At 36.6% G+C, this 23276-nt stretch overlaps 1 long non-coding RNA gene across 1 annotated transcript; it reads right to left on the bottom strand.

Annotated features, from left to right (window-relative positions):
- Positions 1-197: 197 nt before the first annotated feature.
- On the bottom strand, positions 198-21504 carry LOC139484902 (uncharacterized). Its single transcript, XR_011655186.1, has 3 exons — positions 21367-21504; positions 17106-17238; positions 198-618 (listed from the first exon to the last, which is right to left on the bottom strand). It is a non-coding gene; the product is annotated as an uncharacterized lncRNA (long non-coding RNA).
- Between the last annotated feature and the right edge of the window lie 1772 nt (positions 21505-23276).

Here is a 23276-nt window from a genome sequence, read left to right as displayed (position 1 = left end):
TTTATCGATTATTATATTGCTTTCGTGTTATTGTAGTTATTCCATGTTTTCCTAGTACTGTTGTTCAAGTTGGATTTGCTCATAGGCCTTACTATATGTTTTTCTTTGTTTCTGGTAAATTTATACTGCAGGCATATGAAAGACAAATGACTTGGTTGAATGTGAGTGGTGATTAAAATTGATAAAATACACAGGCATGTTAAAATGTAATCCTTTATTTAAAAAAAAATACAAAAATCATATCTGGTGTAAATAGTCGAATAGAATTTTTTTATTATAAAACGGTGTATAAGCTTCATATTTTTTCCATCTATTTAGAAGTACGGAAGTACAGAATCTGAAACTAGTAGATTGTATTGGGTGTTTTGATTTATATATGGAAGAGTGATGTCAAAATCAGTAGATAGATAATATGCACGCATACAATTTCTGAGACAAAGTATAAATAAACACGTCTATATATTGAACTTGGAACTAAATCGACGTCTGTTTTAGAAAACTCATTCTTTTGGTGACATACAGTAGAAAAATTCACGATGTGTGTTTTCACAATTTTGACTGCAACACTGTGAATCCATTAAACAAGGAATACCAAATCCGGAACACTCTTCCTCTCCACTGCAAAAAAAAATATCATAGAAACTATATCGCCGATATACTATAATAACGTTCTTAGTGAGTCCTATTGAACATATTTTTTTCTGTGCCATTGTTGGGATTCAATAAAGACCTCCCGTTGGAGGTTTGCTGGTGATATCTTTGTCTTATAATAGCTTTATTTACTGCAAGTAATCTTTAAATGGTTCATTGTCTGGTATTTGATTTGCTGTGCCTAGCACTGATCTGTAACATCAATTTTTTATTTGATTTTAACAGTATTTTCTTACGTTGTATGTTTTATCACACTCTCAGGTTAGTTGCGGAAACTTATGAAGCAAATAGTCAATGGGCGTCAAGTTGGTTACCTATTCCCTATTCCCTATTCGTTACCTATTCCCTATTCCCTATTCGTTGCCTATTCGTTACCTATTCCCTATTCCCTATTCGTTACCTATTCGTTACCTATTCCCTATTCCCTATTCGTTACCTATTCGTTACCTATTCCCTATTCCCTATTCGTTGCCTATTCGTTACCTATTCCCTATTCCCTATTCGTTACCTATTCGTTACCTATTCCCTATTCCCTATTCGTTACCTATTCGTTACTTATTTGATTTTTAATATCCTTCCCCCTTTTTAATTATGGCATGGAATAGTTTAATATGGCTGCCGTTACCATGGAAACGGCACAATTGTGAAAAAAATGAGCTTTTGGTTTTTGGTGAACTGTTTGGATATGCTTCAACTCAGAATCATCATATTTTAAAACAATGTAGGTGCCCACTATATACAGGTGTTGGATGATTTTGGCGATCATTGGAACTACTATGTTGCCATGGAAACTACACCAAAATTTTCAAAATTCTCAAAATGCTCAAAACTTCATGAAACTTCACAGTAATGATGAGCAACATTGGAGTTGGAATTTCCAAAATAGGTCTTGTTACCATGGAAACAATGCAAAAAGGTCAAAAATTTCAAAAATAAGAATTTTCCGCAAACTGGATGAAACTTTACAGGAATGGTAACTGGCATAGGCAGAGTTGGATTTTGAAGTTAGAATTTTCAAAATGGCCGCCGTAACCATGGAAACAGCAAAAATATCAAAAATTCAAAATGTTCAAACTTAATGAAACTTTGCAAAAATGTTACTAGACATCTGTAGATGCTCTCTTTGACTTTGGAATTGTCAAAATGGCTGTCGCTCACCTGGTAATAGGGGGAAGGGGTGCCTTCCGTTATTGCTAGCAATTACAAATCTAGTTGTTAATAGTCTTACATATGGTAATAGTTCTGAATTGGTTGAGGTAAAATGATCTTTTTATGACCTATTTATATGTGTTTGTGCTCAACCGATCCTTTTACTTCATGTTCGATACGCATTTGTTCCTTACTTGTTTTTTATACGTTCTACCTTTTAACTGCTTTATGTCCGTATGTTTGAAGATGGATCTTGGTTCGACGGGATGAAATCACCGTGTTAGCGCTTGCGTAAAAACGAAGATGTGGTATGATTACCAATGAGACAACACTCCACATTAGACCAAAATGACACAGAAATTATCAACTATAGTTCACTGTACGGCCTTCAACAATGAGCATAGCCCAAACCGTGTAGTCACCTATAAAAGGCCCAGACATGAAAACCTCATACAATTCAAACAACAAAACTGACGGCCGTATTTCATATACAAAAAAATAAACGGAAATATGTAACACAAAAACAAACGATAACTACTTAATTTCAGGCTCTTGTCTAGGGACAGGCACATACTTGCATAATGTGGTAGAGTTAAACATGTAAGCAGGGTGTACATCGTTTCGGAGCATGCTATTACCTTTTCTAATTCGTTCCATCACTCGCTTATAATTCGCTTATAATACGTGTATCTTACGTTGCACCTTTTAAAACATGATTTTCAATTGTTTTGTTGTCTCTGGTGGAAGATTTGGGCTCTTAGAGGTGATATAAATCTATAAGTGCATTTGTAACCGTTCCAGCGGTCGGATAATACCCTGTTAAATATTCGTTACTAATTCGCTTTTAAAAAGTTTGTTGTACGTTGCACCTTTTAGAAAAGGATTTCCAATTGTGTTCATATCTCTGGTGGTAATAATGTGTTCTTATAGATGAAATACCCCTATAAGCGCATATGTACTCGTTCCAGCGATCGGTTAATACCCTGTTACCTATTCGTTACCTATTCGTTACCTATTCACTTATAGTACGTTTGTTGTACGTTGCACCTTTTAGAAAAGGATTTTCAATTAAATTCATATCTCTGATGGTAACAATGTGTTCTTAGAGATGAAATGACCCCATTAGAGCGCATGTACCCGTTCCAGCGCTCGGTAAATAACCTGTTACCTATTCGTTACTTATTCGCTTTTAATGCGCGGGGTATACGGTGCACCTTGAAATAAATCGTTTTTTAATTGTGTTCAGGTCTCTGGTGGTAAGAATGTGTTCTTAGAGATGAAATTACCCTATTAGCGCGCATGTACCCGTTCCAGCGCTCGGTTAATACCCTGTTACCTATTCGTTACCTATTCGTTACCTATTCGCTTATAATACATTTGTTTATACGTTTCACCTGTTAGAAAAGGATTTTCAATTATGTCCAGGTCTCAGACGGTAACAATGTGTTCTTAGATATGAAATGACCCCATTAGAGCGCATGTACCCGTTCCAGCGCTCGGTAAATAACCTGTTACCTATTCGTTACCTATTCGCTTTTAATGCGCGGAATATACGGTGCAACTTGAAATAAATCGTTTTTTAATTGTGTTCATGTCTGGTGGTAACAATGTGTTCTTAGAAATGAAATGACCCCATTAGAGCGCATGTACCCGTTCCAGCGCTCGGTAAATAACCTGTTACCTATTCGTTACTTATTCGCTTTTAATGCGCGGGGTATACGGTGCACCTTGAAATAAATCGTTTTTTAATTGTGTTCAGGTCTCTGGTGGTAAGAATGTGTTCTTAGAGATGAAATGACCCTATTAGCGCGCATGTTCCAGCGCTCGGTTAATACCCTGTTATCCATTCGTTAATTATTCGTTACCTATTCGCTTATAATACATTTTTTTATACGTTTCACCTGTTAGAAAAGGATTTTCAATTATGTCCATGTCTCAGGTGGTAACAATGTGTTCTAAGGGATGAAATTACCCTATTAGCGCTCATGTACCCGTTCCAGTGCTCGGTAAATAATCTTGTTACCTATTCGTTACCTATTCGCTTTTAATGCGCGGGGTATACGCTGCAACTTGAAATAAATCGTGTTTTAATTGTGTTCATGTCTCAGGTGGTAACAATGTGTTCTTAGAGATGAAATGACCCCATTAGAGCGCATGTACCCGTTCCAGCGCTCGGTAAATAACCTGTTACCTATTCGTTACCTATTCGCTTTTAATGCGCGGGGTATACGGTGCACCTTGAAATAAATCGTTTTTTAATTGTGTTCAGGTCTCTGGTGGTAAGAATGTGTTCTTAGAGATGAAATGATTCTATTAGCGCACATGTACCCGTTCCAGCGCTCGGTTAATACCCTGTTAGCTATTCGTTACCTATTCGTTACCTATTCGCTTATAATACATTTTTTTATACGTTTCACCTGTTAGAAAAGGATTTTCAATTATGTCCATGTCTCAGGTGGTAACAATGTGTTCTTAGAGATGAAATGACCCCATTAGAGCGCATGTACCCGTTCCAGCGCTCGGTAAATAACCTTACCTATTCGTTACCTATTCGCTTTTAATGCGCGGGGTATACGCTGCACCTTGAAATAAATCGTGTTTTAATTGTGTTCATGTCTGGTGGTAACAATGTGTTCTTAGAGATGAAATGACCCCATTAGAGCGCATGTACCCGTTCCAGCGCTCGGTAAATAACCTGTTACCTATTCGTTACTTATTCGCTTTTAATGCGCGGGGTATACGGTGCACCTTGAAATAAATCGTTTTTTAATTGTGTTCAGGTCTCTGGTGGTAAGAATGTGTTCTTAGAGATGAAATGACCCTATTAGCGCGCATGTACCCGTTCCAGCGCTCGGTTAATACCCTGTTACCTATTCGTTACCTATTCGTTACCTATTCGCTTATAATACATTTTTTTATACGTTTCACCTGTTAGAAAAGGATTTTCAATTATGTCCAGGTCTCAGACGGTAACAATGTGTTCTTAGAGATGAAATGACCCCATTAGAGCGCATGTACCCGTTCCAGCGCTCGGTAAATAACCTGTTACCTATTCGTTACCTATTCGCTTTTAATGCGAGGGGTATACGGTGCACCTTGAAATAAATCATTTTTTAATTGTGTTCAGGTCTCTGGTGGTAAGAATGTGTTCTTAGAGATGAAATGACCCTATTAGCGCGCATGTACCCGTTCCAGCGCTCGGTTAATACCCTGTTATCCATTCGTTACCTATTCGTTACCTATTCGCTTATAATACATTTTTTTATACGTTTCACCTGTTAGAAAAGGATTTTCAATTATGTCCATGTCTCAGGTGGTAACAATGTGTTCTTAGAGATGAAATTACCCTATTAGCGCTCATGTACCCGTTCCAGTGCTCGGTAAATAATCTTGTTTCCTATTCGTTACCTATTCGCTTTTAATGCGCGGGGTATACGCTGCAACTTGAAATAAATCGTGTTTTAATTGTGTTCATGTCTCAGGTGGTAACAATGTGTTCTTAGAGATGAAATGACCCCATTAGAGCGCATGTACCCGTTCCAGCGCTCGGTAAATAACCTGTTACCTATTCGCTTTTAATGCGCGGGGTATACGGTGCACCTTGAAATAAATCGTTTTTTAATTGTGTTCAGGTCTCTGGTGGTAAGAATGTGTTCTTAGAGATGAAATTACCCTATTAGCGCGCATGTACCCGTTCCAGCGCTCGGTTAATACCCTGTTACCTATTCGTTACCTATTCGTTACCTATTCGCTTATAATACATTTTTTTATACGTTTCACCTGTTAGAAAAGGATTTTCAATTATGTCCAGGTCTCAGACGGTAACAATGTGTTCTTAGATATGAAATGACCCCATTAGAGCGCATGTACCCGTTCCAGCGCTCGGTAAATAACCTGTTACCTATTCGTTACCTATTCGCTTTTAATGCGCGGAATATACGTTGCAACTTGAAATAAATCGTTTTTTAATTGTGTTCATGTCTGGTGGTAACAATGTGTTCTTAGAAATGAAATGACCCCATTAGAGCGCATGTACCCGTTCCAGCGCTCGGTAAATAACCTGTTACCTATTCGTTACTTATTCGCTTTTAATGCGCGGGGTATACGGTGCACCTTGAAATAAATCGTTTTTTAATTGTGTTCAGGTCTCTGGTGGTAAGAATGTGTTCTTAGAGATGAAATGACCCTATTAGCGCGCATGTTCCAGCGCTCGGTTAATACCCTGTTATCCATTCGTTACCTATTCGTTACCTATTCGCTTATAATACATTTTTTTATACGTTTCACCTGTTAGAAAAGGATTTTCAATTATGTCCATGTCTCAGGTGGTAACAATGTGTTCTAAGGGATGAAATTACCCTATTAGCGCTCATGTACCCGTTCCAGTGCTCGGTAAATAATCTTGTTACCTATTCGTTACCTATTCGCTTTTAATGCGCGGGGTATACGCTGCACCTTGAAATAAATCGTGTTTTAATTGTGTTCATGTCTGGTGGTAACAATGTGTTCTTAGAGATGAAATGACCCCATTAGAGCGCATGTACCCGTTCCAGCGCTCGGTAAATAACCTGTTACCTATTCGTTACTTATTCGCTTTTAATGCGCGGGGTATACGGTGCACCTTGAAATAAATCGTTTTTTAATTGTGTTCAGGTCTCTGGTGGTAAGAATGTGTTCTTAGAGATGAAATGACCCTATTAGCGCGCATGTACCCGTTCCAGCGCTCGGTTAATACCCTGTTACCTATTCGTTACCTATTCGTTACCTATTCGCTTATAATACATTTTTTTATACGTTTCACCTGTTAGAAAAGGATTTTCAATTATGTCCAGGTCTCAGACGGTAACAATGTGTTCTTAGAGATGAAATGACCCCATTAGAGCGCATGTACCCGTTCCAGCGCTCGGTAAATAACCTGTTACCTATTCGTTACCTATTCGCTTTTAATGCGAGGGGTATACGGTGCACCTTGAAATAAATCGTTTTTTAATTGTGTTCAGGTCTCTGGTGGTAAGAATGTGTTCTTAGAGATGAAATGACCCTATTAGCGCGCATGTACCCGTTCCAGCGCTCGGTTAATACCCTGTTATCCATTCGTTACCTATTCGTTACCTATTCGCTTATAATACATTTTTTTATACGTTTCACCTGTTAGAAAAGGATTTTCAATTATGTCCATGTCTCAGGTGGTAACAATGTGTTCTTAGAGATGAAATTACCCTATTAGCGCTCATGTACCCGTTCCAGTGCTCGGTAAATAATCTTGTTTCCTATTCGTTACCTATTCGCTTTTAATGCGCGGGGTATACGCTGCAACTTGAAATAAATCGTGTTTTAATTGTGTTCATGTCTCAGGTGGTAACAATGTGTTCTTAGAGATGAAATGACCCCATTAGAGCGCATGTACCCGTTCCAGCGCTCGGTAAATAACCTGTTACCTATTCGCTTTTAATGCGCGGGGTATACGGTGCACCTTGAAATAAATCGTTTTTTAATTGTGTTCAGGTCTCTGGTGGTAAGAATGTGTTCTTAGAGATGAAATTACCCTATTAGCGCGCATGTACCCGTTCCAGCGCTCGGTTAATACCCTGTTATCCATTCGTTAATTATTCGTTACCTATTCGCTTATAATACATTTTTTTTGTACGTTTCACCTGTTAGAAAAGGATTTTCAATTATGTCCATGTCTCAGGTGGTAACAATGTGTTCTTAGAGATGAAATTACCCTATTAGCGCTCATGTACCCGTTCCAGTGCTCGGTAAATAATCTTGTTACCTATTCGTTACCTATTCGCTTTTAATGCGCGGGGTATACGCTGCAACTTGAAATAAATCGTGTTTTAATTGTGTTCATGTCTCAGGTGGTAACAATGTGTTCTTAGAGATGAAATGACCCCATTAGAGCGCATGTACCCGTTCCAGCGCTCGGTAAATAACCTGTTACCTATTCGTTACCTATTCGCTTTTAATGCGCGGGGTATACGGTGCACCTTGAAATAAATCGTTTTTTTAATTGTGTTCAGGTCTCTGGTGGTAAGAATGTGTTCTTAGAGATGAAATTACCCTATTAGCGCGCATGTACCCGTTCCAGCGCTCGGTTAATACCCTGTTACCTATTCGTTACCTATTCGTTACCTATTCGCTTATAATACATTTTTTTATACGTTTCACCTGTTAGAAAAGGATTTTCAATTATGTCCATGTCTCAGGTGGTAACAATGTGTTCTTAGAGATGAAATGACCCCATTAGAGCGCATGTACCCGTTCCAGCGCTCGGTAAATAACCTGTTACCTATTCGTTACCTATTTGCTTTTAATGCGCGGGGTATACGCTGCACCTTGAAATAAATCGTGTTTTAATTGTGTTCATGTCTGGTGGTAACAATGTGTTCTTAGAGATGAAATGACCCCATTAGAGCGCATGTACCCGTTCCAGCGCTCGGTAAATAACCTGTTACCTATTCGTTACCTATTCGCTTTTAATGCGCGGGGTATACGGTGTACCTTGAAATAAATCGTTTTTTAATTGTGTTCAGGTCTCTGGTGGTAAGAATGTGTTCTTAGAGATGAAATTACCCTATTAGCGCGCATGTACCCGTTCCAGCGCTCGGTAAATAACCTGTTACCTATTCGTTACCTATTCACTTATAATACGTTTGTTGTACGTTGCACCTTTTAGAAAAGGATTTTTAATTCAGTTCATATCTCTGGTGGTAATAATGTGTTCTTTTAGATGAAATACCCCTATTAGCGCGTATGTACTCGTTCCAGCGCTCAGTAAATACCCTGCTACTTATTCGTTCCTTATTTGCTTTAAATGCACGAGGTATACGTTGCACCTTGAAATAAATCGTTTTTTTAATTGTGTTCAGGTCTCTGGTGGTAACAATGTGTTCTTAGAGATGAAATGACCCTATTAGAGCGCATGAACCCGTTCCAGCGCTCGTTTAATACCCTGTTACCTATTCGTTACCTATTCACTTATAATACGTTTGTTGTACGTTGCACTTTTCAGAAAAGGATTTTCAATGGTGTCCGTGTCTCTGGTGGTAACAATGTGTTCTTAGAGATGAAATGACCCTATTAGCGCGCATGTACCCGTTCCAGCGCTCGATAAATACCATGTTACCTATTCGTTACCTATTCACTTATAATACGTTTGTTGTACGTTGCACCTTTTAGAAAAGGATTTTTAATTCAGTTCATATCTCTGGTGGTAATAATGTGTTCTTTTAGATGAAATACCCCTATTAGCGCGTATGTTCTCGTTCCAGCGCTCAGTTAATACCCTGCTTCTTATTCGTTCCTTATTTGCTTTTACTGCACGAGGTATACGTTGCACCTTGAAATAAATCGTTTTTTAATTGTGTTCATGTCTCTGGTGGTAACAATGTGTTCTTAGAGATGAAATTACCCTATTAGCGCGCATGTACCCGTTCCAGCGCTCGGTGAATACCCTGTTACCTATTCGTTGCCTATTCGTTACCTATTCACTTATAATACTTTTGTTGTATGTTGCACCTTTTAGAAAAGGATTTTTAATTGTCTCCATGTCTCTGGTGGTAACAATGTGTTCTTAGAGATGAAATGACCCTATTAGCGTGCATGTACCCGTTCCAGCGCTCGATAAATACCCTGTTACCTATTCGTTACCTATTCACTTATATTACGTTTGTTGTACGTTGCATCTTTTAGAAAAGGATTTTTAATTCAGTTCATATCTCTGGTGGTAATAATGTGTTCTTTTAGATGAAATACCCCTATTAGCGCATATGTACTCGTTCCAGCGCTCAGTTAATACCCTGCTTCTTATTCGTTCCTTATTTGCTTTGAATGCACGAGGTATACGTTGCACCTTTAAATAAATCGTTTTTTAATTGTGTTCATGTCTCTGGTGGAACGGGTACATGAGCGCTAATAGGGTAATTTCATCTCTAAGAACACATTGTTACCACCTGAGACATGGACATAATTGAAAATCCTTTTCTAACAGTTGAAACGTATAAAAAAATGTATTATATGCGAATAGGTAACGAATAGGTAACGAATAGGTAACAGGGTATTAACCGAGCGCTGGAACGGGTACATGCGCTCTAATGGGGTCATTTCATCTCTAAGAACACATTGTTACCACCAGACATGAACACAATTAAAACACGATTTATTTCAAGGTGCAGCGTATACCCCGCGCATTAAAAGCGAATAGGTAACGAATAGGTAACAGGTTATTTACCGAGCGCTGGAACGGGTACATGCGCGCTAATAGGGTAATTTCATCTCTAAGAACACATTCTTACCACCAGAGACCTGAACACAATTAAAAAACGATTTATTTCAAGGTACAGCGTATACCCCGCGCATTAAAAGCGAATAGGTAACGAATAGGTAACAGGTTATTTACCGAGCGCTGGAACGGGTACATGCGCTCTAATGGGGTCATTTCATCTCTAAGAACACATTGTTACCACCTGAGACATGGACATAATTGTAAATCCTTTTCTAACAGGTGAAACGTATAAAAAAATGTATTATAAGCGAATAGGTAACGAATAGGTAACGAATAGGTAACAGGGTATTAACCGAGCGCTGGAACGGGTACATGCGCGCTAATAGGGTCATTTCATCTCTAAGAACACATTCTTACCACCAGAGACCTGAACACAATTAAAAAACGATTTATTTCAAGGTGCACCGTATACCCCGCGCATTAAAAGCGAATAAGTAACGAATAGGTAACAGGTTATTTACCGAGCGCTGGAACGGGTACATGCACTCTAATGGGGTCATTTAATCTCTAACGAATAGGTAACAGGTTATTTACCGAGCGCTGGAACGGGTACATGCGCTCTAATGGGGTCATTTAATCTCTAAGAACAAATTGTTACCACCAGACATGAACACAATTAAAACACGATTTATTTCAAGTTGCAGCGTATACCCTGCGCATTATAAGCGAATAGGTAACGAATAGGTAACAAGATTATTTTCCGAGCACTGAAACGGGTACATGAGCGCTAATAGGGTAATTTCATCTCTAAGAACACATTGTAACCACCTGAGACATGAAAACAATTAAAACACGATTTATTTCAAGTTGCTGCGTATACCCCGCGCATTAAAAGCGAATAGGTAACGAATAGGTAACGAATGGGTAACAGGGTATTAACCGAGCGCTTGAACGGGTACATGCGCGCTAATAGGGTCATTTCATCTCTAAGAACACATTCTTACCACCAGAGACCTGAACACAATTAAAAAACGATTTATTTCAAGGTGCACCGTATACCCCGCTCATTAAAAGCGAATAGGTAACAAATAGGTAACAGGTTATTTACCGAGCGCTGGAACGGGTACATGCACTCTAATGGGGTCATTTCATCTCTAAGAACACATTGTTACCACCAGACATAAACACAATTAAAACACGATTTATTTCAAGTTGCAGCGTATACCCCGCGCATTAAAAGCGAATAGGTAACGAATAGGTAACAGGTTATTTACCGAGCGCTGGAACGGGTACATGCGCTCTAATGGGGTCATTTCATCTCTAAAAACACATTGTTACCGTCTGAGACCTGGACATAATTGAAAATCCTTTTCTAACAGGTGCAACGTATAAAAAAATTTATTATAAGCGAATAGGTAACGAATAGGTAACGAATAGGTAACAGGGTATTAACCGAGCGCTGGAACGGGTACATGCGCGCTAATAGGGTAATTTCATCTCTAAGAACACATTCTTACCACCAGAGACCTGAACACAATTAAAAAACGATTTATTTCAAGGTGCACCGTATACCCCGCGCATTAAAAAAGAATAAGTAACGAATAGGTAACAGGTTATTTACCGAGCGCTGGAACGGGTACATGCGCTCTAATGGGGTAATTTCATCTCTAAGAACACATTGTTACCACCAGACATGAACACAATTAAAACACGATTTATTTCAAGGTGCAGCGTATACCCCGCGCATTAAAAGCGAATAGGTAACGAATAGGTAACAGGTTATTTACCGAGCGCTGGAACGGGTACATGCGCTCTAATGGGGTCATTTCATCTCTAAGAACACATTGTTACCACCTGAGACATGGACATAATTGAAAATCCTTTTCTAACAGGTGAAGCGTATAAAAAAATGTATTATAAGCGAATAGGTAACGAATAGGTAACAGGGTATTAACCGAGCGCTGGAACGGGAACATGCGCGCTAATAGGGTCATTTCATCTCTAAGAACACATTCTTACCACCAGACACCTGAACACAATTAAAAAACGATTTATTTCAAGGTGCACCGTATACCCCGCGCATTAAAAGCGAATAGGTAACGAATAGGTAACAGGTTATTTACCGAGCGCTGGAACGGGTACATGCGCTCTAATGGGGTCATTTCATCTCTAAGAACACATTGTTACCACCTGAGACATGAAAACAATTAAAACACGATTTATTTCAAGTTGCAGCGTATACCCCGCGCATTAAAAGCGAATAGGTAACGAATAGGTAACAAGATTATTTACCGAGCACTGGAACGGGTACATGAGCGCTAATAGGGTAATTTCATCTCTAAGAACACATTGTTACCACCTGAGACATGGACATAATTGAAAATCCTTTTCTAACAAGTGAAACGTATAAAAAAATGTATTATAAGCGAATAGGTAACGAATAGTTAACGAATGGATAACAGGGTATTAACCGAGCGCTGGAACGGGTACATGCGCGCTAATAGGGTCATTTCATCTCTAAGAACACATTCTTACCACCAGAGACCTGAACACAATTAAAAAACGATTTATTTCAAGGTGCACCGTATACCCCGCGCATTAAAAGCGAATAGGTAATGAATAGGTAACAGGTTATTTACCGAGCGCTGGAACGGGTACATGCGCTCTAATGGGGTCATTTCATCTCTAAGAACACATTGTTACCGTCTGAGACCTGGACATAATTGAAAATCCTTTTCTAACAGGTGCAACGTATAAAAAAATGTATTATAAGCGAATAGGTAACGAATAGGTAACTAATAGGTAACAGGGTATTAACCGAGCGCTGGAACGGGTACATGCGCGCTAATAGGGTAATTTCATCTCTAAGAACACATTCTTACCACCAGAGACCTGAACACAATTAAAAAACGATTTATTTCAAGGTGCACCGTATACCCCGCGCATTAAAAGCGAATAAGTAACGAATAGGTAACAGGTTATTTACCGAGCGCTGGAACGGGTACATGCGCTCTAATGGGGTCATTTCATCTCTAAGAACACATTGTTACCATCAGAGATATGAATTTAATTGAAAATCCTTTTCTAACAGGTGCAACGTATAAAAAAATTTATTATAAGCGAATAGGTAACGAATAGGTAACGAATAGGTAACAGGGTATTAACCGAGCGCTGGAACGGGTACATGCGCGCTAATAGGGTAATTTCATCTCTAAGAACACATTCTTACCACCAGAGACCTGAACACAATTAAAAAACGATTTATTTCAAGGTGCACCGTATACCCCGCGCATTAAAAAAGAATAAGTAACGAATAGGTAACAGGTTATTTACCGAGCGCTGGAACGGGTACATGCGCTCTAATGGGGTAATTTCATCTCTAAGAACACATTGTTACCACCAGACATGAACACAATTAAAACACGATTTATTTCAAGGTGCAGCGTATACCCCGCGCATTAAAAGCGAATAGGTAACGAATAGGTAACAGGTTATTTACCGAGCGCTGGAACGGGTACATGCGCTCTAATGGGGTCATTTCATCTCTAAGAACACATTGTTACCACCTGAGACATGGACATAATTGAAAATCCTTTTCTAACAGGTGAAGCGTATAAAAAAATGTATTATAAGCGAATAGGTAACGAATAGGTAACAGGGTATTAACCGAGCGCTGGAACGGGAACATGCGCGCTAATAGGGTCATTTCATCTCTAAGAACACATTCTTACCACCAGACACCTGAACACAATTAAAAAACGATTTATTTCAAGGTGCACCGTATACCCCGCGCATTAAAAGCGAATAGGTAACGAATAGGTAACAGGTTATTTACCGAGCGCTGGAACGGGTACATGCGCTCTAATGGGGTCATTTCATCTCTAAGAACACATTGTTACCACCTGAGACATGAAAACAATTAAAACACGATTTATTTCAAGTTGCAGCGTATACCCCGCGCATTAAAAGCGAATAGGTAACGAATAGGTAACAAGATTATTTACCGAGCACTGGAACGGGTACATGAGCGCTAATAGGGTAATTTCATCTCTAAGAACACATTGTTACCACCTGAGACATGGACATAATTGAAAATCCTTTTCTAACAAGTGAAACGTATAAAAAAATGTATTATAAGCGAATAGGTAACGAATAGTTAACGAATGGATAACAGGGTATTAACCGAGCGCTGGAACGGGTACATGCGCGCTAATAGGGTCATTTCATCTCTAAGAACACATTCTTACCACCAGAGACCTGAACACAATTAAAAAACGATTTATTTCAAGGTGCACCGTATACCCCGCGCATTAAAAGCGAATAGGTAATGAATAGGTAACAGGTTATTTACCGAGCGCTGGAACGGGTACATGCGCTCTAATGGGGTCATTTCATCTCTAAGAACACATTGTTACCGTCTGAGACCTGGACATAATTGAAAATCCTTTTCTAACAGGTGCAACGTATAAAAAAATGTATTATAAGCGAATAGGTAACGAATAGGTAACTAATAGGTAACAGGGTATTAACCGAGCGCTGGAACGGGTACATGCGCGCTAATAGGGTAATTTCATCTCTAAGAACACATTCTTACCACCAGAGACCTGAACACAATTAAAAAACGATTTATTTCAAGGTGCACCGTATACCCCGCGCATTAAAAGCGAATAAGTAACGAATAGGTAACAGGTTATTTACCGAGCGCTGGAACGGGTACATGCGCTCTAATGGGGTCATTTCATCTCTAAGAACACATTGTTACCATCAGAGATATGAATTTAATTGAAAATCCTTTTCTAAAAGGTGCAACGTACAACAAACGTACTATAAGTGAATAGGTAACGAATAGGTAACGAATAGGTAACAGGGTATTAACCGATCGCTGGAACGAGTACATATGCGCTTATAGGGGTATTTCATCTATAAGAACACATTATTACCACCAGAGATATGAACACAATTGGAAATCCTTTTCTAAAAGGTGCAACGTACAACAAACTTTTTAAAAGCGAATTAGTAACGAATATTTAACAGGGTATTATCCGACCGCTGGAACGGTTACAAATGCACTTATAGAGTTATATCACCTCTAAGAGCCCAAATCTTCCACCAGAGACAACAAAACAATTGAAAATCATGTTTTAAAAGGTGCAACGTAAGATACACGTATTATAAGCGAATTATAAGCGAGTGATGGAACGAATTAAACAAGGTAATAGCATGCTCCGAAACGATGTACACCCTGCTTACATGTTTAACTCTACCACATTATGTAAGTATGTGCCTGTCCCTAGACAAGAGCCTGAAATTAAGTAGTTATCGTTTGTTTTTGTGTTACATATTTCCGTTTATTTTTTTGTATATGAAATACGGCCGTCAGTTTTGTTGTTTGAATTGTATGAGGTTGTCATGTCTGGGCCTTTTACAGGTGACTACACGGTTTGGGCTATGCTCATTGTTGAAGGCCGTACAGTGAACTATAGTTGATAATTTCTGTGTCATTTTGGTCTAATGTGGAGTGTTGTCTCATTGGTAATCATACCACATCTTCGTTTTTACGCAAGCGCTAACACGGTGATTTCATCCCGTCGAACCAAGATCCATCTTCAAACATACGGACATAAAGCAGTTAAAAGGTAGAACGTATAAAAAAACAAGTAAGGAACAAATGCGTATCGAACATGAAGTAAAAGGATCGGTTGAGCACAAACACATATAAATAGGTCATAAAAAGATCATTTTACCTCAACCAATTCAGAACTATTACCATATGTAAGACTATTAACAACTAGATTTGTAATTGCTAGCAATAACGGAAGGCACCCCTTCCCCCTATTACCAGGTGAGCGACAGCCATTTTGACAATTCCAAAGTCAAAGAGAGCATCTACAGATGTCTAGTAACATTTTTGCAAAGTTTCATTAAGTTTGAACATTTTGAATTTTTGATATTTTTGCTGTTTCCATGGTTAACTTCAAATCCAACTCTGCCTATGCCAGTTACCATTCCTGTAAAGTTTCATCCAGTTTGCGGAAAATTCTTATTTTTGAAATTTTTGACCTTTTTGCATTGTTTCCATGGTAACAAGACCTATTTTGGAAATTCCAACTCCAATGTTGCTCATCATTACTGTGAAGTTTCATGAAGTTTTGAGCATTTTGAGAATTTTGAAAATTTTGGTGTAGTTTCCATGGCAACATAGTAGTTCCAATGATCGCCAAAATCATCCAACACCTGTATATAGTGGGCACCTACATTGTTTTAAAATATGATGATTCTGAGTTGAAGCATATCCAAACAGTTCACCAAAAACCAAAAGCTCATTTTTTTCACAATTGTGCCGTTTCCATGGTAACGGCAGCCATATTAAACTATTCCATGCCATAATTAAAAAGGGGGAAGGATATTAAAAATCAAATAAGTAACGAATAGGTAACGAATAGGGAATAGGGAATAGGTAACGAATAGGTAACGAATAGGGAATAGGGAATAGGTAACGAATAGGCAACGAATAGGCAACGAATAGGGAATAGGGAATAGGTAACGAATAGGTAACGAATAGGGAATAGGGAATAGGTAACGAATAGGTAACGAATAGGGAATAGGGAATAGGTAACGAATAGGCAACGAATAGGGAATAGGGAATAGGTAACGAATAGGGAATAGGGAATAGGTAACCAACTTGACGCCCATAAATAGTCAAACATATTACAAAGACACCAGAACTACGGTTCCCGGCACAGCTACTCTTAAGTTAGACCGAGGTTTCAGCGATTTCAAAGTTTAGCCCCAACACATTCTTTGTGTGACTAAACCAAGCCAAAATCACGTATCGTCGTTAATAGACAGTTCAGTTCGTTATTTTTCTCTTTAAATGATTGAGATTTTGTTAACCCGGGGTTTCTTATCATACTGTATGTGTGTTCTCTTGTTAACAAACGTCGAACGTTAACATGTTACTTTTCACATCTTTGTCTTTATGTTCTATGGGATAGTTTTCACATGGGCAAACATACCACATTTTCCTATTATATATATGCCATGCATAAACACACTGCTATGACAACAAAAATCCTACCTCCAGTTTTCCATTCGATCAATAAGTATACTCTCCAAAACATTCTTTACTGGCGGCTTTGCTTGCTCCTGGACAAACTTAAGGCGTTCGTCGATCTCTTCATTGGTGGGTAGGCCATTTACCATTGCTGTAACTACAATATTAATGATTGTTTTCTTAATTTCGAAACTGTAATCAACTATACAGCTTCTGCCATTTAAAAAAAAACCTATGAGCCCGAAAAGTGTGAACATGGTTAAACGTCTCCGTAGTTAAATACAGCTTATATCGATGAAAGCAAAAAGGAAGAAGTAACAAGGAGGGGATCCAAACAAAGCATATCAAAGTCGTAGGTATTCTTCTTGGAAAACAAATATAAACATCAAGTTATAATTTGCATGGGTTCGAAGCGCCTTGCCTTCATCGAGAACACTCAAAACTAAATATTCGAAACACAATAATGTTTAAGAATAGAAACAGTTAAGGAAGCGTATGACCGTAAAAACTAACTTTAAAGGACAGTATTAATTCCACTGAGTATAAAACACAAAGAAATATCATCCGCCTTAACTAGCTCTTACTCAATTTAACTTTACAGTGTGTTCTTTTCTTTTTCAACTTTGAGATAAGAATTTCGCAATGTAATCTTTATACTTAAAGTGGAAGTGAGACAACTTTTAACTTCTTACTACTATTTTCTTTTCCTTGCTAATGAGGTTCGATTAACCATATTAATTATAATTTACAGTAGGTTAATTAAAAGACAGCAACCAAAGGACAGCAAAACAACAAAAACCACCTAGATGCCAACAGAATGACCAAAACTACAAGTATCTTAAAAATGTCGTTCCTTGCCTAGAAAAGATTTTTAACAAATTAAACAAGAGCTTTCAATTGTCTGCCATCAATTTCTAACACCCCTCCCCCTCTTTTTACACTCTTTCAATAAACCAAATGGAAAATAATCTTTACAAACTGTCAAGTTTAATTCATAAAATGTTTTAATTGATATGCAGTACATGTATATTATCCAGGTAGAAAGTGTGTAATGTTGTCTCCTGCTGGTGTTTTGCAATTATATCAGGCGAAGTGATAAATGTTAAACATCTACGGGTCGACATAAAAAAGATCAATGAAGGATAAAAAAAACTTAATTCAAATAGCTTGGGGTGGGGGGGGGGCGGTAAAGTTTCTGCATTTTTTGTATAAATTGACATCGATTTTACATATATCCTTATTGGTCAATCAATTTTCCCCAAATTAAGTTAAAAGGGTCAGTGAAAAAACTATATGAATTAAGTTTTTCATCCTTCATTGAACTTTTGATGTCGTCCCTAATATAGTTGTAAATCATAAAGTAGATTTTCGTTATCAAAATAAAATTTAAAATCAAGTCCATTAGCAAATTGATGTGATCAAGATATTTTTTACACCTTCAATTTTGCCTGAGGAGTTGGAACCTTAGTTTCCTAATAGTTTCTCTTATTGACTTTTTTTTTCATCAGATTAAGACATTGTTGTTGTAAATCATTTGTATTACCAAATATAGACTACTGAATACGAATATAATTATTTGTATTGTACTGGATGCAAATTATGAGAAAAGCTCAACATGCGACTTTCACTCCACTTCCTGTTTCTATAGCTCATACACATAAATATTATGTTTTCCTAAATTGTAAAAATATTTATGTAAGTAAACGTTTTACTGCGAGTACTCTCAAATCGTATTTTCTTGTTAATTCGACCTGTTGATACTGTTTATAATGCTTTTTTGTCATTTTTTATTTATACGGATCTTGTCTTTACACCAGCTTTGATTATTTGTAATATCTTCACTTATTCTTACAACATTTGTATAAACTTCAAGATTATAAAAAAACCGGTTTTTTTCTAAAGTGAACATTGATTGGTTAAATATTTCTCAGTCATGTCCTGTTTTTGAATTTGTTTGTTAGCTTTTTGGTCATGAATGTTTGTCTCTAATATTTAATTAACTGTGCATTTGTATTCAGATATCGCAGATCAAATTTATTCGTTCATTGTTTAATCATACGTTTTTTGATTGAGTTAAGTCTGCCAATTTATATTTTATCGTATGTTTTTCTTTGTTGTGATGTTATGCTATTGTTTCAGAAAAAGGGAGAAGGTTTGGATCCATTAAAACGTTTAATCCCGCTGCAAATGTTTGCACCTGTCCTAAGTCAGGAATCTGATGTACAGTAGTTGTCGTTTGTTTATGTAATATATACGTGTTTCTCGTTTCTCGTTTTGTTAATATAGATTAGACCGTTGGTTTTCCCGTTTGAATGGTTTTACACTAGTAATTTTGGGGCCCTTTATAGCTTGTTGTTCGGTGTGAGCTAAGGCTCCGTGTTGAAGGCCGTACTTTAACCTATAATGGTTTACTTTTTAAATTGTTATTTGTATGGAGAGTTGTCTCATTGGCACTCACACCACATCTTCCTATATCTATGTTTTAATTTACATGTACTTCAGCTTATAAGTTTATTCACTTATTGATTACCACTTCTGCGAACTATAACTGCACTAAGTTAACAAAAGAGTTAAATGACACTTTTTAAGGTACTTCAACGTCTTAACAAAACACATTGTTGACTGTGCCCGTTTTCCTCCATTGTAATAACCCGTGTTTAACCTTTTCTTTCTAATAGATTATTAACCCGTTTAAATCATCAATATTTAAAGAAACTTTTTTAGCATAAATATATATTAGCAAAACAATCTTTTTAACAAGTTTGACAACCTTTTGTATTGGATTTGTGGTCTACATATGTTTAATTTAAATAAATGATTTAAAAAAGCAATAGATATTTTTTAAGTCTCGTTTGATAAAATGTCTAGTCAACTATTGAATTGTCTCGAAGTAAAGGAAAATAAGGTTTGTACCACAACAACGAGACTAAAGCACCAGACAACTTTTTTTTATTTCCATACGATGATCAATCATAGGTTGGTGTCTATACATTATGTTAAGCTTTACATTGCTTTAAGACTAAATTATTCAGAGATCTGCCTTCAAAATAATTATAAAAAAATACATGTGCCATATGTCAACCCCTGAAATTAGGGTTTGTTATATTTTGACCACCTATCACCAGAAACCAAACGATTTAGAAGTATGCATGTTCAAGTCAAGAAAACCCCGTACCGTATAGCCTCTTATAAAAGGCCTCGGAATTAAAAATTGAGTATCAATTCTAACGAGAAAACCAGCCAAACAATACAATTTACGAAAAAAATATGACAGACATAAACCAACGGTAACCACTAAGCTTCAGAGTTTGAATTCGTAAACAATTTCACAACACCTTTTTATATTAGATACAAGAATACTATACATTTTATTTGATCTTCAGGTACATGTATCAAATCTATTTGTAATTATTTGAAGTGTGGAATTTGTACAATGACTTCAAGAGGACAAGAATAACTTTTACCATATGATCTTTAGGTGCATGTATACTGAGAATAACACTTCACTGTACAGTTTTTTGTCAATATTAAGTATTAAAACATAGGTCTTGAATAACGATGCTTTAAATATATTTTTATGTCTGCAGTTGTAGACCAAGTGATTATATTACTGGCTACATATGTTAATTCATATGATAGTTTATAAGCATTTCGACATATTGCATTGTCGGGCACCTTGTTCCTAATATTAACCAATTTGTCAAAACACACTGTTTTGAGGTTTTATAATACACCAAATCCAGCCAGTTCCTTTCATTGTTCGAGATTCCGTCTCAGAAGGTTGATTTCTTGTGTAAAAAGAAACACCAAAACATCTTTTGGGAAGAAATAACAATAATTATCTACAGATTAGGGGATGTCAACTCTCAATGTGTGCTTCTATATCTTTTAACGTTAAAAGTTACGTAATCAACAATAAATCCATAAATCGTAAGTACATTTATTATTACAGTTTCGTATATCCTTGTTTATTGTCGTGAATCTGGAGAAACTAGTGACTTTAAGTGTTATTGGTTTGAATGTTACAATGTCGCACACAAAGAAATTGTGACAAATATTCTTTACAGAAAAAATGACGGTAACGGCTATGATGACATAAAGAAAAATGGTTCTGAATAACAAGATCATAAAGTTAAAGAAAGAGAAGATGAAATTAAAGACAAAAAAATATGCATTAACAGGAAGACGCTACAATTCAAAATGTGAAAATTTTGCCTTTTATTAAAGTTTTGATGAAGATCAAATGATTAAGATTTTTAGCCAAACAGGATAAAAATTCACTCACCTATCAACAGGTAAACAAAATACATCTTCAATTTATGTACTTTTTATAAGAATATTCCCATGTATACCGGAACAAACCTTAGACGTATACGTCTACTACATGTATATATTTAAATGCTATTTAATATTAAATCGTTTCAAAAAATAATTCATGCATGATATACCGTACAGTGCAATAAACAAACTAGTGGGTACATAGAAATGCTATTGTTATCTGTTGACAATAAAACAAAGTGACTTATTTCATTTACACTAGTTGATCTGAAAGGTTCATAATTTTTATTGTTATCATAGTTTTGTTCTTGGTGATTTTTTTTATGTTATTTAAAGACTGGTTATTAAGGAGTGCATTATTTATTGACATCTTATAATATTATTATTTTTTTTTTCTAAATATTTTATAAAGCTTACAGTATCACGGGTGACATTCAGTTTAACGAGAGAAAAGATCGTGAAGGAATATCTCACGGTGGTCAAGTATTGCGAGACGATCGTGAAAGATATTTAATCGAGAAGACATATGAAAAGTCAGTAAATAATTTTATTTAATTAATTACACAGACAAATTTACAACAAAATAAAACTGTCTGTCAAAATGGTTCAACATTATGATCAGTATGTGAGAAAATCCAGTTTTAAAAGTACATAGTTTTTTCAAAACAACAAAATGCAGATTGCTTCTCGATATTTTGCTGACATAAAAAATGTAAACAAACATGATTTTTTTCACAAATTGGAATAAAATAAACTACTTTTATCCGAATAAGGGCATTCTATTTGAATGAAACAAATGGTTTTCAAAGTTATTTGTATAAACATAATCTGAAACGTGGTAAAAAAAGAACAATTTACACAAAATTGATTTTTCGGATCGTGAAAGATCAGGTACCGTTTTTTTGAAGATCGTGAATAGAATCGTGAAAGATCTGATGCTATGAAGACGTTCGAATTATTCTTCAATTATATGATAATGAATACTTGTTATTGGTAGTGAGAAAAATTAGATTGGCCAAGATCCCCAATAGATTTAAACATTTCAAAGTATTAATATTTTCAAAAAAGTAAATTTTATATTATCCACCAATGTATGTATATTGTTATTATCCTACAAGGTACACCCGTCACTTGAAACTTTTGTTTAAACATGGACCTCTACGAATAAAGACAATCCATGATATCGCTTGCTCAAGATATATAATCGGGGTAACAGGAGATTTTATTTGTACAAGTACAAATAATACAAGCAAATTATTATTTGTGAACATGTTATTTGTAAAATAGTTGGCTGATTGTACGATGAAGGTTTTTATTGTTATGTGAAGTACTCACTTATCACGAGTTAAAGGATAACTACATTTTGTATATTGGATCCTATAATCTACATGTTCATCAGACAGGATTCACCTGACCTCGACTTTGCCTCATTTCCTGGATGAAGGTTTAGTTTTGTAGTGAAGTCCGTATCGCGGATTCGTTAAGCTATAGGATAACTGTCTGTCCTTAAGATTGTAAGGTGTACATTCTCTACTCCTGCAAGGTTTCAAATAACATGAACCTCATTATCATACATCATTTGGCAATGTTCGTATTATGTTGTTTGGCATTTTGTTTATATACCTATATGCTGTAGCGCCACGGTATTTGGTGTATGGTGTCTGTCTGTCTGTCTGCCTGCATGTTTCATATATGACGTCAATTGTATTTGATATATTGAATGATAGTAAGATGTCTATGTGTGGCTGTCGGTCAGGGTTCAAATACTTTCGATCTTTTGTTCCGAATTAATTGACCAAACAAAACTTTTACATTTGTCAGTTTTTCAGGTACTGTAAGGATTGGAACACCTATATTTGGTATACGGGATGTTTGTAGAGATTTGTATGGCATGGTTCATTTGACCTTGACCCCTTA

Source organism: Mytilus edulis, chromosome 8, assembly GCF_963676685.1.
Source record: "Mytilus edulis chromosome 8, xbMytEdul2.2, whole genome shotgun sequence".
Taxonomy (NCBI): domain Eukaryota; kingdom Metazoa; phylum Mollusca; class Bivalvia; order Mytilida; family Mytilidae; genus Mytilus; species Mytilus edulis.
The sequence above is the reverse complement of the archived record's forward strand: the minus strand, read 5'-3'. Positions and strand labels throughout refer to the sequence as shown.